The 15432-nt window shown below is 45.8% G+C and overlaps 1 protein-coding gene and 1 pseudogene across 1 annotated transcript in view; both read left to right on the top strand.

Annotated features, from left to right (window-relative positions):
- The window catches only part of LOC126559692 (surfeit locus protein 4 homolog), a 464744-nt gene that overhangs the window by 177824 nt on the left and 271488 nt on the right, over window positions 1–15432 (top strand). The gene's annotated exons all lie outside the window — the stretch shown is intronic.
- Window positions 5482–10888, top strand: LOC126564561 (uncharacterized; annotated as a pseudogene).

Below are 15432 nucleotides of genomic sequence, written 5' to 3'. Positions count from 1 at the left end.
TTAAGGATTCGTTGTTTCGCTGTTTGCTTGATGGTGGCTTGGAGTTCCTGGTGTACGAAGGTTTATCAGCTAATTCCAATACGGGTCTAGGGCTGCATATGTCTGAATAGCCACCATAGAGGGTACAGATGACCAGGTAAAGGTGCATGGCGATATTTGGTGAATTGTTTTACAACAGTATGCTGGTTGGATGTGAAGGACATTTTAGGATGTTGATGTCTGGATGATGTTAATGTCTTGCAGCTGAACGGATGCTTATGTATCTGTAGCCTCTTCTTCCGGTAGATATCATAGGAGAGGGTACATCCGGTGGAAGGGTTGTGGCGACGAGCGTTAACTCGTGCACGGGCAAGCTCTATTTCAGTCACCAAAAGCGCTAAACAGTCATTAGTACCCCTGGCTTTACGAAAACCAAACTGAGTACTTGAGAGAAGGTTGTTGGTTTCCAACCATTCTTCTAACCGTAATAGAATCATTCTTTCAAGGAGTTTCCTCAGACACGAAAGTCACACGAGATATCGGCTGTTTGCGGTTTGCCAGGCTTCAAAATAGTGACAACTTTCACTTCCCTCCATTCTTGCGGGACGCTGTTGAACTCCAACATATCGTTGAAGATTCTTAATTATAGAAGGGGAAGTCGGGAAGATTTTCCAGCAGGTTGCTGTTGGCCTGATCCAGGCCTGGGGAAGAAGTTTTGCTTGAAAGGAGAGCAAGCGATAGCTCAACCATAGTGAACGGTGAGTCCATGATAGTCCATGATTGTGGGCAAATTCATTTAGCCCCTCGGCAGAAAAGCTTTCGCTTTCGTTGATGTTGTTGCTGTTTCGCATCCTTCTAGCCATTCTCCAAAGCGAATTAAGTGAAGCGGAAGGGTCTAGGTTATTGACGTATCTACGCCAATAGCCCTTTTTCTTCGCCTTCAACAGGTTTTTGCACGATCTCTCCAGTCCTTTATATTTTTCATATAAAGACCTTGAGCCCGTGTCTCGGAATGCTTCAAACGCCTCCCGCTTCTTGTTAAAAGCTGCTTGGCATCCTTGTCCTACTAAGGAGTGGGAGGTTTTTTGAATGTCCCTGCTTGGTGGAAGCGCCTTGGTTGGGCCTCAAGAGCGTACTTGTTTATAATTGAACCAAGTTTTTCGTACTCCTGAGCTGGAGACAAATCTTCCAAGTCAAGAGAAAGTGAAGCGGCTACTAATTCACCGTATCTCGTCCAGTCGATGTTCTTCGTTAAGTCACATTTAACGGGGATTCCACCTTCTGGACATCCTCCCTTGATGTAGGAAATTTCTATCGGCAAGTGGTCACTACCGATAGGGTCCTGGATCACCTTCCAACTAAAATCCAGGGCCATCGCTGATGGACATAGAGACAGGTCCAGTGCACTCGCCCTACTCTTCGGTGTCTGCATCCTAGTTGCCTCTCCTGAGTTGAGGATTGAAAACCCAAATCTGTCGCAGATGTCTCGGATAATAGGAGCGCGAATGTCATCCTTATCGCAGCCCCAGTCGACTCCGTGAGAGTTAAAATCTTTTTTTTTTTTTGTTAACGGGAAGGGAACCTTCAAAAGGTCCCCATCTCGGAAGGTGGTCTGCGGCTACAGGCCAACCCTCAAGATGGGGTATGTGGGATTCATCGTGACGCTGGGCCCGTGAAGCGGACCCGGCAGCCGATGCGACCCAACTAAACCACTCCTCGACCTGATCCGAAACCTGCCGATGCGCTGATGTGCGTAGTACTCCATGCAGGTTCGTTTGTGCAATGCACTCATCCCGTTGACGCGCGGATGCTGCGTCATTCGTCCTTGTTGTCTCAGCTGCTGCTTCGTGCCTTCCTTTCCCAGGTGTCGCGGTTGGCACACATTTCCGCCGCCAGATTGTCCATCGTCAGGCGGGTGTGGCTCTGCTGCTGCATCTCATGCTGGATCCGAGCAAACCGTGGACAGTGGAACATTACGTGGTCGACATCTTCCACGTCATGTTCACACACCGGGCAGTTTGGCGAACCGTCGAGGATGCCTTTCTCGACGAAGTAGCTCCGGAGAAACCCATGCCCTGTAAAGAGTTGAGATAGAAAAAAATCAATTTCTCCGTGCTTACGATTTACCCAGGACATAATGTCCGGGATAAGTCTCCTCGTCTTCATCCCCGGCAATCCCTGCTGCTCTGCTCCGGCTGTCCACTGTTGTTGCCAGCGTTCCATGGTCTCCTCTCTGCGTTGCTTTCGTATGTCTGGTCCAGTATATCCCCTCGCTACCTTGTCGTCATGGCAGCGAATGTCCTCCTCTAGGAGGAGGACTAGCGGGATAGTACTTGCGACCACGCAAGCTGCATCGTAGGACACCGTCTGGAAGGCGCTGGCTACTCGGAGTATTCCTGTGCGGTGTGTCCTCTGAACGGTTGTGCGATGAATATCTCTGTGTAGAAGTGTTCGTCTCCACGATGGTGCCGCGTAACGGACAATGCTGTTCCCAACGTTAACCAGGGCTCTCCTTCTGCTGCTTTTGGGGCCACACTTGTTCGGCATCAGAGCGGTCAAGGCATTTGCGATACGCGATGCCTTGGTGCAGACCTTCTCCAAATGCCGGCCGTAGTGCTGCTTGCGGCAGAGCTCGACGCCGAGGTACTTGAGCGATTCCATGGAAGTGATCGTGTGTCCCCCCGCTTGTAGTTGACCTACTTGCGGGTTGTGATGCGTACAGAAGATCATGTAGCCGGTCTTTTGATGGGCCAGCTTCAGACCCACTGCATGCATCCAACGCTCGATCCTCTCCAGGTTCCTCGTAGCATGGTTGCTGATTTCCTGTGGGTCCCTCCCGATAAGGGTGAACGCCACATCATCCGCAAATCCAATAATGTCCGCACGCTTCCCGGACAGCTCCAGACGTAGAAGGTCGTCGTACATGACATTCCACAGTGTTGGCCCTAGAACCGAACCCTGCGGAACACCTGCCGTCACTGGTAGCGAGACCATTCCTTCGTCCGTCTCGTAGTGGTGCGTGCGATTGACGAAGTAGTTCCGCAGCAACGCCTGGAGGTACAATGGCGTGTTTCTTTGCTGCAGAGCTGCTCCAATCTCTGTCCAGTTGGCCGTGTTGAAGGCGTTCTTCACGTCGATTGTCACCATTGCACACAGTCGGTCGCCCTTGCGCTTTTTATCCAGCGCAACCTTTCCGTTGGCGATCACCCTGTTGATGGCGTCGATAGTAGAGCGTCCTTTCCGGAATCCGTATTGGGCATCAGCGAGACCGCCCGTCGCATCGAGATGCTTCGTAAGTCTGCGCTGTATAAGTCGCTCCAACACTTTTCCCAGGACGCTCAGCAGGCAGATCGGCCGGTACGACGATGATTCACCCGGTGGTTTCCCGGCCTTCGAGAACAGCACCAACGGTTGCCTCTTCCACTCATCGGGGAAGTGGCCGGAATTGATGTAGTGCTGGAACGTTCTCGAGAAGACGCGTGGAAATGCCGTCATCGCCGCTGTCAAGGCCACGTTTGGGATATTATCGTCTCCAGGGGCACGCTGTGGGTTGAGTGATTTTGCAATGCCCAACAGCTCGTCCTCGGTGACTGAATCCCTAGCCGTGTCCTCGTCCGTCCGTCCTGTCTCTGCTTCTATTGCGGGCCACTCCATGGGCGGTTGCACCGGAAACAGTTCCCCGACGATGTGCTGTAACTTCGCTGGGTCCCGTTCCATCGGTACGCGGGCACCTTCCCACGCCTGCTTCTGAATTTTGTAGCCTGGTCCAAATCCGTGAGGACCCAGCTGTTCCGGAAGTTGTTCAGCGTGCTCTTTTTTGCTCCGCTTAACCGCTTGTTCCAGAGCTGCTCTCGCCGCTGTGTATGCTGGCCGCCGATCCTGTCTCTGTTCGTCCGTTGCCGATCCCGATGTAAGTACGGCGTAGCTGGGAAATCACACTGTTCCACCAGTATACCGATCGTCGTCCTCCTCGTGCTGCGGGCAGTCTCGACATTGTCGCGTCGCAAGCAGTGGCCATTGCCTGCGTCAGCTCGTCCGCCAAGAGGGTGCGGTTATGGATGTCCAACGACCCGAACATTTCAATAAACAGTTCTTTGTTGAAAAACCGGGTCGCCCATCTACTCTCCGTTGTTTGTTGTCTGTCGTTCTGTCCCTGGTTGCGCTGCGCCGTCGTCCTTCCGACCGAAAACTTGATGGTGTTGTGGTCGCTCGGATTTTCATCGCAAACTCGCCAGTTGTTGTCCCCCAGGAGCGATGGGCTGCAGAAGGAAACGTCGACGATGGAGCTACGGCCATTGTTGCTGCACCAGGTTGGTCGGTTACCCCGGTTCAACAAGACCAGCCCCAGCGAAGCCATAGCGTCCATCACCACTCCCGCTCCCCGATGGAGAACGAGTGCTCCCCTATGCACTCGTTCTCCATCGTTGTGCCTGCGTTCCATTCCCCATGCTCCAGACCAGGCGTTGACATCCCCGCCGATCACGGTGTCCCGGTTCCGTGGAATAACTGACGCAATCTCGGTCCATTTGCGTCTGAAGTCTTCCACTATCGAATCGGGACCCACTGGAGGTAGGTACACGGAGCAGAACACAATCCCGCGCAACTCGACCACAACGAAACAGTCTCGCCGATTCTCGATGATGCGCTGGATGGGGTATCGTCCTGTCGATACTGCCGCAACTTTACTCGTCGGGTCCGCTACCCAGTTGCCGTTGTTCTCCGAGATCCGATATGGATCGGAGATCAGCACCAGGTCGCATCCTTCCTGCCGGGCGGTTTTCAGCAGCATGTCCTGTGCCAACCGGCAGTGGTTGACGTTCTGCTGGAGTATACTATTTTTGAGGAGGCCGCATACTTATTCCAACTACTTGACGGCAGCTGCGCTGTCCAAACGAGTGGCCAATTGCTTTCGGGTCCTTGTAGACGAGGCACTTCCGCTCCTCAGTGCATGGTCCTGTGTGCTTCAGCTCCGCACACCGAGGACACCTGCTGGACCGGTCCTTTCCGCGGCATTTCATGGCGATGTGGCCAAACTCGTAGCACCGGTAGCACTGTCGTTTGGCTTCCACCTTCTTCAGCCTGCAACACTGGCTGAGACCGACTACATGCTGCTTGAGCAGTACGTCGTCGGTCACGGCCACCTCAGGGCAACCGAAGAATGCGACCAGCGTGCCGTAGTTGGTTTTTACGGTCGTGATCTGGTCGGCATCAATCGCCACTCCCAGGGCTGTGCTCAGGTCCGTCGCAATCTCTTCACTGGTGCAGCTTGGGGGAATATTGGTACAAGTGAGGCGAGTTGTGGGGGTCCGTGGTCGGGCTTTTGCCTTGCCCTCCAGTAGGCTGGAGTTCACAGTTGAGTTCCAGTAGGAGGTTCCCCTGGAAGTTCATCCGAGCGCGCTGCACCTTTTTCTTGTCGTCCCCCAGCTTCCTGTTGACGATGCGCAGTATCTCGCCCAGTGTCGCGTCGTTAGTTGTTTCCAACTCCAACGCGTTCTGGACTCGATGTGCGCGTTGCTTCGGTTGTTTCGGTGGCTGCGGTTGATTCGGCTGCTGCTGCTGCTGCTGCTGGTTTGCGTCAAGTGCTGCTGCCTCCTGCTTCCGCTGCTTCTTCCGTGCCCGTCGGTTTGCCGACTTACTAATCACCTTCGTCCATTCGGGTGTCGGTTCCTGTAGTTTGTCCTGGTCCTGTCCGTTGTCCGTGGTCTTCTGTTTGTTTGGTTTACGTTGACGTTTGCGTTTGTTGGTCTTTTTGTTTGGCTGTGTGTTTGTGTGTTGGTCTGTCGCGTTGTTGGTGGGGGGCAGGGTCGAGGGTGTGTCCGTGATCGTGGCGGTGTCCTTTTGACTGTCACATGTCGTTGTGGTCTTTGTGGTTGTTTGTGTTTTGGTATTTGTTTCCGTTTGTGTCTTTGTCATTTTGTTTGCGATTGTCGAGAGAGTGTCTGTGTCTGTATTTTGTGTGTTTTTTGGTTTGTTTGTGAGTGTAGTTTGTCTTGTTTCTGGGTTGTCTAACGCTGTTTCCGTCTGTGTCTGTCCATGTTCGATTTCCTTGGTCATTGTAGTGTAGGCTTCCCACTTCAGCAATAGCTGCTTGTTGACCTCCAAGAGCAGTGCCGTCATGTGCACCAGTTCCTCAGCCTTCGCATCGGTGGTTCCGGGAGACAGCTGCGTTTCGGGAGATTGGGGGGATGGCTGGGTCTCCACGAGGGAGGACCCTGCCACTTCGCCCTCACTACCCGCAAGCTGCCGCTCAACCGGTTCGGCCGTGGGGCCTCGAGGTTCGTCTGCACATGGCGGTGACTTGGGAATGTCCGTCGTTGCCGTAGCATCTTTGTCGTGCGTCACGTTGTCAGTTACCGTTGCGAGCGTATTCAGGACCTTTCTGATGACAGGCTCCCAGTTCCTCGGCAGAGCAGACTGGCCTCTAGTCTTCTGTCCATCGCGTATTGTACAGACGAAGCCGGTCAGCGTCGCGATCGCCCTCTCCACCGGGTCAACGGGGCTAGCACCAGCAGGGTACCGCTCGAGGAAGGCCTCCAAGCTGCGACCAGCCACGGACGCAATTAACGGCCCTGTTCCCCTCTCCATAACCGGCTCAAAACTCGCCTGCCCTGCCAGGCCCCATCCAACCTTTGACGTTTTCAAAGGTGCGGTAGCTTCCGCTATTGGTAGGGCTGGCACGGCCGGCAAGGAGCTTCTAGTCATGCGTCTGGTGAGCAGGACCTCTTGTCTGGCTGACATCATCGGGACCGTCGCGCCTGAGCTGAGCCGTCCTCTGGTAGTTACCCGGATGGAGCCCGATAGTCGCTTTGGGGATGCGGTTAGAAGCGACTTGGAGTTGCTGCGTGTCATTGGAGGCATTGTGTATGAAACGAGAGGAGGGAAAAGTGTAGTACCGTTTGATTGGTGGGGGAGGGAGGGATTTTCCTGGAATTAAAGGAGTAGAGGGAGAGTGTAGTATTGTTTGGTTGGGGTGGGTTTTGGTTGGTGTCGTTTGTGGAGGAAGGAATGGAGCTGGATAAAAGGCGAAAGAAACAAGCAAGAGAGGAAGAGTTAAGTGGAGATTTGGTCTGCAATGAGAAGAGCGGAAAGAGAGTGTAGTATTGCTTGGGGTGAGGATGGGTTTGGGTGGTTTGCTGGAAGAGAGAGTAAAGAAAAGATGTTCTGAAAGAAGAGGAGAAGAAGGAGAGTGTAGTATTGCTTGGGTTGGGATTGGTTAGTATATGGCTGAAAGACGGAAGAAGTAAGGAAGAAAGATGTTCTGGAATAAAGGAGAAGAAGGAGAGTGTAGTATTGCTTTGTTTGGGATGGGCTTAGAGTGAAGGGGATTATAGCTGAAGGACGGGAGAAGAAAGCGAGAATTAGAAAAAAGTAAGGAAAGAGTTGTTCTGAAATAAAAGAGAAAAGGGAGAGTGTAGTATTGCTTGGGTATGGATTGGTTTGGATAAATTGAGAGAAAGAAGAGAAAATAGAGGTGGTGGGGCCGTAGGGGGAACGAGGCGGAGAGAGAGATCGGGAGAGAGTAGGAGAGAGTGGTGAAAAGTTTGTTCCGAGATAGGAGAGAAAGGGAGAGTGTAATAATGCTTGTGTTGGGATAGGTTTGGTTGGTTCTCCAGTAAAAATAGTGCTGGCTGATAGAAGAGGCAAGCACGAAGGAGAGGAGAAAGTGTATGTTTTATATAGAGTGGGATGTGGTTGGAAATACAGAGGGCGATTAGATATGCTATTTGATTTAGCGGCAATTTAGATTAATTGATCAAATTAATTATGCCAACGGGAATTAAATGAAAGTATGAAATTAATAATGCTCCGTAGGCAAGTTAGTCACCGAGGGAAACTTTGCAATATCAAGATAAAAAATCGAATCAATTATTGATTACTTTCGTACGCAAGGGTGACTTAAGGTGCCGCAGGAATATTACAAAAAACTAAATATTGTTAAATGATATGTTATGTAGTTAATTGGAATTGGTGATTAGAATCTAAGGTGATGTCTACTGATACTTTGCTGTATGAATTAGCGATAAACAATTAGACTGTCTTTGGCAGGAGAAAGCCGTTGGGGGGGGCGAAAGAGATAGTGGTATTGTTATGGTTGCAGCGTGTGCAAAGGAAGGTCTATGTGAATGTGATGGTGCTATGGTTTCAACTGTGGTTATGGGTTATACGGTAAAAAAAAGGCGTGGGGTGCCAGAGGGAGATAGTGATAAATGGGAGAATACAGGAGAAGCAAGAATTGCAGAAAAGTGCGTACGTGATCTGGCGAGCAGGTGTTACGGGTATAGGATAGCGTAGACGAGAAAAAGGGGGTTTGGTGCGTAAAATAAATATTATTTAACAGGTGCACTGTATGAGTTTTCCGTTTAGGTAAAAGGTACGTGCGCTAGCGAGCAGGTGTAGGGATTTTTTCCCCTTTACCTACGATGAAGGAAACGGGTACGTGCGCTAACAGGCAGGTGGTGTTGGATTTTCCCGTTGGGTTTTTTCCCTTGGGCTGTAGTGTGCGTGTGTGAAGGGGGTTATGTGTGTGCAAAAATAATTATTTCAGAGGATTGTGAAATAATCTACGGGAAGTAAAATAAAACGTGCGACCAAGAAGGGGTTTTTTTATGATGAAATGGTTGCAGAGTTAATAACGGGGTTGCGAAATTATTGGCTTTTAGCGGAAAAGGAATTTTGGTAAGTGGAGATGGGTTTTGTTTTATGGTTTTTTTAATTGTGTTGTTTTAAATTTAGAGAAGCAAGATATGGTGAGCATGCAAATGAATTTAATGGGAATGTTGTGTTATGGTTCAATTTCAACGGATTAGTAATAAATGAAGGGTTGGGATACTTTGGTTTGAATCTACGCCGATGCTTGTAGGATGCTTCGTCGTTTGAAGAACAAATCTCCGCAGCATACACACACACACAAACACAAGCACAAGCACCAGGATAATTGAGATGGGATTGGTTTGGCAGAAGGCCGCAGCCTGAATAGGTCGTTGATCCGCGTATTTATTGTAGAGGACAATGAATCAAGACGGTTATCAAAAACTCGGTTACCTCCCAATTATCCTCAATTATCCGTGGATTTAAAACACTGGCACTAACACTGTGGGACTGGTTTAGCAAAAGGCCTTACCAACTTGGGGTGTCGACGCCGTCCGTAGAAAACCGTCAATTAATTGTAGAAGACAATAAACAAATATGGCAATCAACAGACGCGAACACCTCCCACTTGCACTAATCTTACACTTAAATACGAGCACTGTGCCACCGAGGGCGAATTAAAAAGCCGATGAGATAACAAAGCGGACAATTACACAACAATTGGCACAACAATAAAATTATTTTGATTAATAAACTGTACGCAGAAGGCGATTTAAAAACCGTTCAGGAACAATTTAAATTAAACGGTAACTGAAAAACCATAAATCAACTGTAAATGATGACGGTAGGAAAAGCACGGAGATTTTGTCACAGAAGGCAACTGATCACAACAAAAATATTTTATTTAATTGACTATACGCAGAAGGCGATTAAAAACACCGTTGAGGAATAATTAAAATAAACGGTAACTGAGAGAACCAAAAAAGAAAAGATTTTAATGCAGAAGGTGAAAGAAGGACGGCGTTTTAGTTTAACAAGAACGCCGTCAGCAAGTTTGTCAAAGAAGGCAACTAATCACCACAATAAAATTATTTTGATTATTAAACTGTACGCAGAAGTCGATAAAAACACCGTTGAGCAATAATTAAAATAGACGGTAACTGAGAAAACCAAAGAATATTTAAATGCCGAGGGTGAAAAAGGACAGATTTTGAAATTTAGCAGGGACGCCGTCGGCAAGTTTGTCGCAGAATGCAACTGAACACCACAAAATTTGATTAATTAACTGTACGCAGAAGGCGATTTAAAAACCGTTGCAAGAAAATATTTATAATTACGGCAATTGAAAAAACCAAAGAAAATTTAAATGCCGGCGGTAACACGAGAACAAAAAAAGTTTAACAAAAAACACTGTCGGCAAGTTTGTCGCAGAAGGCAACTTAATTCAAAAAAACCAATAAAAATGGGCAAAACGACACGGTATTCACACGGAAATCACTCGTATTTACAAAGGACACTTTGATGCTGGCAGGATATACGCTCGCTGGGATCACAAAACACAACACATAAAGAAACACAATTTTCAAGCACAGAGCACTATGAAACACGATGCCAATTCACTGTTGTTCACACGATCACACAAACAAGCACAATATTCCACTTCACGATTCGCTGATTTTACACTTGCTACGAGCACCCCACTAATTTCTCCCTAAGGCAAGCCGAGCTAAGCCGAAGCAAAGCCAAGCATACAGCCGAAGGAAGAAAAAGCTCTGTAGAACTCTGGTACCGAGGCGAGAGCGGAGTGTAAACACGTCTGCTCCGTTCGGCTGTTCGCAAGCGTATATCTAGAGTTAAAATCTTCCAGGATCAAAAGTGGTCCAGGCAAGACCGCTGCTAAATTTCCAAGATCCTCTTTGAACTTTTCAATTTTTTCCTTTTCATTGTTGGCTATCGGTGGGATATAAATTGAGGTAATTGTCACGTGAAGATCGCCAAGTTTTGCCTTTACTGCGACAGTTTCAATAATATCTTGTCTAGGGGTGGGTATTCTGGTGAAAGTGTGACTCTTTCGAACACCAATCAGTACCCCTCCACCCCTTGTAATGCGATCTTCACGGATTATATTATATCCGGGGAAGGTAAGATTAATGTCTCCCGATAGCCAAGTGCTGCGGGAGGTTTAGGGTCATGAGGAGGGACTCTAGGATCTCTGAAAGGAATCGGGGGGAACGCTTCTTCTTGGGCTCCTTCTTGGCAGTTTGAGGAGCGGGAGCAGAAGGATCAGCGTCTCGATTTGGGACTGAGGATGTTGCTTTAGCAAGACGCTGTTGTGCCAAAGGTTTACTTTTATTTTAGGACCTTCCGTTGTACCTTTTTGTATGATACTCTGGTCTTAGCTGATCTCAATGGCACCTGTTCGGGTGCAGCTGGGTTGGACTCGCCATTTGCAGCTGTCCAAAACTGCAAAAGGGTTCGACGCGTTCGCACCCGTACCTGTAAGGGCGTTGCTATAAGAGCCGCGTGCCCTCTCAGCTACCGTTTTTGTCTGTTCCCTTTGCAATTTTCGGTACACCGGGCACAAGGCTACCTCATGCCAGTCCTCCCGACAATGCGAGCATTTTTTAGAAGGGGCCCCTCTGCATTTTCCGCAGCATATTTTGCGAGTACAAAACGGATCGGCATGTCCGATCCGACTGCACTTCGAACAGGTTGCCACCCTTGGCACGTATGGCCGGTCGATCGGTATCCGGAGACCTTCAATAATGAGGGCCTGCGAAAGAACCGTACCCTCAAACGTGATCCTGATTGAGGAGGTCGGAACATATTTTTTTCCCTCCTTCGCTGAGGCGTCAAGCTTAAAAAGCTTTTTTAAGCCTCGAGCAATTTTACTTTTGGCGTACCATGAATTCTTTTGAGCTTATGTGCTATGTCTTCGACACATTTGCATACTTCACAATTGTGATTTTGGGTGATTTTAGATCTGTATTTCATTTCTTGAGTGTAAACTTTTTCGTTTACCAACATATATAACGTGCTTTTTTGCATGGAACTAAGTTTTATTTCGTTAATATTTTTCCATATTCTATCCCATTGCAATGTTGGATGTTTTTTGATGATTGATGGTGGCGCTATTGAATTGTTCATTGATTTTTGAATATTTTTTGAATTTATGTTATTTACTGCTTCATTCGATAGATAAGCCATTTCAATACGAATAGTTTTTGATGCAAGGGTTGGATTGTGGAATGTCTGCTATGTTTGGTGGATTTTGTACTTCCCTGATGTAATTTTTGGTGTATGGAATATATTCTATTTCTTTTATGTGTCTGTGCATAACTAATGCTTTAAGCTTAATTTCTGGTATCAGACCTCCTTGTTTTTTGGGTAGTGCTAATTGTCGTATTGCGATCCTTGGACCTCCTTTTGACCATATAAATGTCCCTAGTTTAGAAGTAATATTTTCCAAAAGTTTGTTGTTAATTGACAGAACTGAGCCAATAAACCATAACTTAGACGTAAGATACGTATTGGCCACTATTATTTTTTGGTGCAGGTTTAAATCTCTTCCCATGTGATGCCAAACTAACTGTGCAAATTTGTGGGATGTTGCTTCCCAGCTTAGCTTGATTGTAAGTCTCAACGAATTAGTAAAAAATATTCCTAAAATTTTGATTTTATCTTTGTTGGCTAGCCAATCCACTGTAATCCTGTTCCTGTCCGTTAGGTACCCGATGTCAATTGATCTAGATTTACTAGTGTTTAGTCTAGCACCCGAGTCAATTTCAAATTCTTTGAATATAATTTTAATTTTTTCCAATCTCATACTGTCTGTTGTTACTACCGAGATGTCTGCGCACGCATTTAATAAATCACCTGAATTGTTGCAAATTTCGTCTAATTTTTCTAACAATGGATTTATGTATATGGTAAATAGTACCATTGCTAATGGATCTCCTTGTCTAACAGATCGTGTTATTTGAATTTCTGGTAGGAGCGTACCATAAAGGTATACCCTAGATGACGATTTCTTATGAATTTTACTTATGATTTCTATTAATTTGCGTTTTACTTATGTTTTCTATTAATTTGCGAACGTCTTCTCTACGTCAAAGGAGATGAGCTTGCCAACTAATTTTTTTTTTCGCCTGACTCCATAATTTTATCCTTTATAGATAATATGGCTTGAAAAATGTTTTTGTTTTTCTTGCAACATCTCTGAGATTCATTGAGCAAATTGTTCTCTTCCAAGATTCCTGATATTCTAAACTTCAGAATGCGGCTAAAAATTTTATAGTCGCAATTTAGCAGCGTGATTGGCCGAAACATATGAATTGTTTCATTTTGCGATGATTCTAAGTTGTGCTTGGGTACCAGAACAATTACACCTTCAACAAACAGAGAGGGAATTTGTAACGTCAGTGCTTCATTCATAATCAGATTGATTTCTTTATGTATGACATCAAAAAATATTTCATAGAATTCATACGGAAGTCCGTCCAACCCAGGGCTTTTGTTCTTTGTAGCAGTTCTAATTGCATTGAATATTTCTTTTGTTGTTATTTCATCTACTACAGTTCTATTCAGTTCACAATTTATGTCTATCCTTGATTTTACTTTCGATTGAACCTTTACGATGCAATTCGTCGTTTTGAAATAGGTCTCTAAAGTGGTTATTCACAAATATCTGGATATCATTTTCATTTTCAATTATTTTGTCTTGGTCTACGATTTTTTTAATGAAATTTGTTTTCTTCCTTCTTGAGCTAAGATGTATTGTGGACAGAGGTTCTCCAGCAATATAGTTGGTACTAGATCTTACATAGTTTAGAGTTTGTTCTCTTTGTAAAGTTAAGATTTCAGCTTTTATCCTATTGATGTTAACTTTTTCGTTAGGATTGTTAACATAATTTGAATACGCATCGTTTAGTTCCTTTTGCAATCTTTCGTATCTTTCATTAGTTCTTGAGTATGATAGCTTATTTTTCCATCTGAAGAAATTTTTTATTTTTGTTTTTGCCAACTTTGTCCACCATTCCATCCAGCTGTTATAATTCCTTTTTTGTCTTGTCCATTCGTTCCAGTTTTCATTAAATTCATCACATATCTCTTTCGTTATTAAATGTTTTTTGAACGGCCACATTTTTTTCTGAAAATGTGTTGATTTGTGCTGTTTGGAAGTGCTATCCTGAATGGATACGCTCTGTGGTCGCTAAAGGAAACACTTTGAATGTCTACCGTTCTTAGATTATCTTTAAGATTGTGTGATATATAAATCCTGTCAATTCCGGATGCTGTATTCGTGGTTATGTATGTGTAATCAATAGTTTTTTTTAAGAATGTTCCATGTATCTACAACTTGCACGTGATTGGTTGCATTTTTTAAGGCATAACTAAAGTTTGAACTTCCCACCGCATCTTTCTTGTCAATTACGCAATTAAAATCTCCGGCGATTATGATATTGTCTGTTGGATGTCTTAAGTGATGCGCTAACGTATGTTGGAAGAATAACTCTCTTACGTTCCTGTTCTGAATACCTGATGGTGCGTAAAGATTTATCAGTTTGGTTGTGTCGTTGATACTCATCGATATCATCCGTCCATCTACGCTTTTGTCAATGTATGTGTATTTGATTTCTTGCCGTATCGCGATTGCTGTTCCTCTCTCTCTTTCATCTATGTTGATAATAATATCATAGCCATATAATGAGTTTAGTTCGCTGATGGATCGGTTACATTCTTGCATACATATTATGTCCAAGTCTGACTTTAGAATAAACGATTTTAATGCATCAAATTTTGTTGGGTTTGAAATGTTTGCTATATTGATGGACCCGATTTTGCCGGACGTATAACAATTTTGTGGTTTCTTAGTATTCATTTTGACGTATGTAACCTTCCCCTCTCATCAATATCGGGTTTTGTCACATATCGTGTTCTGCCCCGTTTAGATTCGATACTCACTGTGTCCGTGATCAGCCTCTCAGCTTGTCGTTTGGCCGATGTCGATCGATCTCTTCCGTTGATTTTCTGCTTGTTTGGTGGTGGCTTGCTCTTGCTCTTCCTTCTTATATGGCTGGCGCTCGCTCTCATATTAACACGTCCCTGCCGCATGTTGTATTGGTGGTGATATCGTATCATTTCTCTTCTTATCATTCTGTATAGGATCTTTTTGTGGTGTGGCAGTAACATCTGCGTAGGATACGTTTAGCCGATCGTTCTCCTTTGATTTTTGACCAACTAGACGCCTATTTTGATTGCATGTCATTCCATGGTGTACATGGAGCTCACAGTAACGACATGTGGGCTTTTGACCTCGATGTGTTGCCAGAGTGGTTTCGCCTTTGATTTGTACAAAGGATGGAATAGGTTTGCTTGTTACCATCCGTACAAAGCGGTGTCCGTTGGGAAGGCCTGCAAAAGGGCTTGCGTCTCCCCATGTACCTTCCTATACATTTTACATTTTACATTTATTACTTATTTATTACATACCCAGAAAAGTATTTGGTTATTTCACTGTCGTTGATTCTGTTCGACAGGTCGTGCAGCTTAATCAGCACGGATCTATCATCCATAGCGATGGGAATTGTAAATTCCTTCCCTTGGCAAAGCATTGTGTGCTTTCCATCGTTTTCTTCAACGATCTTCAGAGCAATGCTCTGGTCCTTTACGTCAATAAAGGCGTTTACGCTTGTAGTGCGTAAGTGTATCCGCGACACTTGATCCTGCTTAACTTGCAGCTTTGAGGAGATAAATTCCATCACCTCTTTCACTGGTGGCCTAATAGGCAAATTTGAGAAGTCTACTCTCAGAGTAGCCTCTCTCGTTTCCATGGCAATACTCTTTTTTTTTGTACACTCTAAT

This window comes from Anopheles maculipalpis, chromosome X (genome assembly GCF_943734695.1).
Source record: "Anopheles maculipalpis chromosome X, idAnoMacuDA_375_x, whole genome shotgun sequence".
NCBI lineage: Eukaryota > Metazoa > Arthropoda > Insecta > Diptera > Culicidae > Anopheles > Anopheles maculipalpis.
Note: the sequence above shows the minus strand (reverse complement) of the source record. Positions and strands in the feature narration are given on the sequence as shown.